This window comes from Balaenoptera acutorostrata, chromosome X (genome assembly GCF_949987535.1).
Source record: "Balaenoptera acutorostrata chromosome X, mBalAcu1.1, whole genome shotgun sequence".
Taxonomy (NCBI): domain Eukaryota; kingdom Metazoa; phylum Chordata; class Mammalia; order Artiodactyla; family Balaenopteridae; genus Balaenoptera; species Balaenoptera acutorostrata.
In genome coordinates, this window is record NC_080085.1 from 26472108 (window position 1) to 26475349 (window position 3242).

Sequence of the window (3242 nt, forward strand, 5' to 3'; positions counted from 1 at the left end):
ATTCTTTTCAAGTTCAATTGGAACATTCTCTAGGGTAGACCATGTTCTAGGGCACAAAACAAGCCTCAACAAATTTAAGAGGATAGAAATTATTTCAAGCATCTTTTCTGAGCACAAAGGCATGAAATTAGAAATCAACCACAGAAAATGAGAAAAAAAAGATTATGTGGAGACTAAACAACATGCTACTAAAAAACAAATGGGTCAATGATGAAATCAAAGAGGAAATTAAAAAATACCTTGAGACAAATGACGATGAAAACACAACCATACAAAATCTATGGGAGGCACCAAAAGCAGTCCTTAGAGGGAAGTTCATAGCAATGCATGACTTCCTCAAAAAAACAAGAAAAATCTCAGACAACCTAACCTACCACCTCAAAGAATTAGTAAAAGAAGAACAAACAAAACCTAAAGTCAGTAGAAGGAAGGAAACAATACAGATCAGGAAATAGAGACTGAAAAACAATAGAAAATCAATAAAATCAAGAGCTGGTTCTTTGAAAGGGTAAACCAAAGGGTAAATCAACAAATCTCTGGCCAGGCTCACCAAGAAGAGATGACCCAAATAAACAAAATAAGAAATGAAATGTGAGAAATAACTATCGACACCCTAGAAATACAGAAAAACATAAGCTAATACTATGAACAATTATATGCCAACAAATTGGACAACCTAGAAGAAATGGACAAGTTTCTAGAAACATCCAGCCCACCAAAACTGAACCAAGAAGAAATAGATCATTGGAACAGACTGATCACTAGAAGTGAAATAGAATCTGTAATAATTAAAAACAAACAAACAAAAAAAACAAAAAACACCTCCCTGCAAACAAGAGTCCAGGACCATAAGGCTTCACTGGGCAGTTCTACCAAACATACAAAGAAGAACTTATACCAATTCTTCTCAAACTCTCCCAAAAGATTGAAGAGGCAGGAACACTCCCAAAATATTCTATGAAGCCACCATCACCCTGATATCAAAACCAGACACCTTTCTTGCTCCCCAGCCATCTTGGCAGCTCCACGTGGTTGGGGGAGTTCCGCACCTAAGGCAGGAAGATGGTGGCCACAAAGAAGATGAAAAAGTCACTGGAGTCAATCAACTCTAGGCTCCAACTCATTATGAAGAGTGGAAAGTACCTGCTGGGGTAGAAGCAGACTCTGAAAATGATCAGACAAGGCAAAGCAAAACTGGTCATCCTTGCCAACAACTTCCCAGCCTTGAGGAATCTGAAATAGAGTATTATGCCATGTTGGCCAAAACTGGTATCCATCATTACAGTGGCAATAACATTGGGCACAGAATGTGGAAAATACTACAGAGTATGCACACTGGCTATCATTGATCCAGGTGATTCTGATATCATTAGAAGCATGCCAGAACAGACTGGTGAATAGTAAATCATGTACAATTTTTCCTTAACAAAACTGTCCAGAGCTTGTTTAAAAACAAAACAAAACAAAGACACCACCAAAAAAGAAAATTACAGGCCAATATCTTTGATGACTATAGATGTAAAAATTCTCAACAAAATATTAGCAAACTGAACCCAGCAACAGTTAAAAAAGATCATACACCATGATCAAGTTGAATTCATCCTAGGGTCACAAGGATGATTCAACATATGCAAATAAATCAGTGTGATACACTACATCAACAAAAGACAAAAGCCACACAGTCATCTCAATAGATGCAGAAAAAGCATTTGATAAAACTCAACATCCATTCATGATAAAAACTCTTGCCAGAGTGGGTATAGAGGGAACATACCTCAACATACTAAAAGCTATTTATAACAAACCCACAGCCAACACAATACTCAATGGCGAAAAGCTGAAAGCCTTCCCACTAAACTCTCGAAGAAGACAAGGATGCCTACTCTCACGATTTCTGTTCAACCTAGTGTTGGAAGTCCTAACCACAAAAATCAGACAAGAAAAAGAAAAGGTATCCAAATTGGAAGGGAAGAGGTAAAATTGTCATTATATGTAGATGACATTGATGCTCTATATAGAAAACCCTAAAGACTCCACACAAAACCTATTATAACTGATAAACAAATTCAGCAAGGTAGCAGGATACAAGATTAACATACAGAAATTGTTTGCATTTCTTTACACTAACAATGAAATATCAGAAAGGGAAAGTAAAAAAACAAATCCTTTTAAAAATTGCATCAAAAAAATAAAATACTTGGGAATAAACCTGACCAAGGAGGTGAAAGACTTATATGCTGACAACTTTAAAACATTGATAAAGGAAATTGAAGATGATTCAAAGAAATGGAAAGATCTACCATGCTCTTTGATTGGAAGAATTAATATTGTTAAAATGGCCTTACTACCCAAAGCAATGTACAGATTTAATATGATCCCTATCAAATTACCCATGACATTTTTCACAGAACTAGAATAAATAATCCTAAAATTTATATGGAACCATAAAAGACCCAGAATTGCCAAAATAATCCTGAGGAGAAAGAACAAAGCTGGAGGCATAACCCTCCGAGACTTCAGACAATACTGCAAAGCTACAGTAATCAAAACAGCATGGTATTGGCACAAAAACAGACATATGGATCAATGGAACAGAACAGAGAACCCAGAAATAAACCCATACACCTATGGTCAATTAATCTTTGACAAAGGAGGCAAGAATATACAATGGAGAAAAGACAGTCTGTTTAGCAAGCAGTGTTGGGAAAGCTGGACAGCCACATGTAAATCAATAGTTAGAACACTCCCTCACACCATACACAAAAATAAACTCACAATGGCTTAAAGATTTAAGTAGAAGGCATGACACCTAGAGGAGTCCTAGAAGAGAACATAGGCAAAACATTCTAGAAGAGAACATAGGCAAAACATTCTCTGACATAAATCATATCAATGTTTTCTTAGGTCAGTCTCCCAAGGCAATAGAAATAAAAGCAAAAATAAACAAATGGGACCTAATCAAACAAGCTTTTGCCCAGCAAAGGAAACCATAAAAAAATGAAATACAGCCTACAGAATGCAAGAAAATATTTGCAAATGATGCAAACAACAAAGGCTTAATTTCCAAAATATACAAACAGCTCATACAGCTCAATTTTAAAAAAAAAAGTCCAATTAAAAAATGGGCAGAAGACCTAAATAGACACTTCTCCCAGGAAGGCATGCAGATGGCTAATAGGCACATGGAAAGATGCTCAATGTTTCTAATTATTAGAGAAATACAAATCAAAACTAAAATGAGG

General features: G+C 35.9%; 1 pseudogene; it reads left to right on the forward strand.

The window, feature by feature from the left end:
- The first annotated feature begins 1062 nt into the window (after positions 1-1062).
- On the forward strand, positions 1063-1404 carry LOC103003010 (60S ribosomal protein L30-like; annotated as a pseudogene).
- The last annotated feature ends 1838 nt before the right edge of the window (positions 1405-3242 follow it).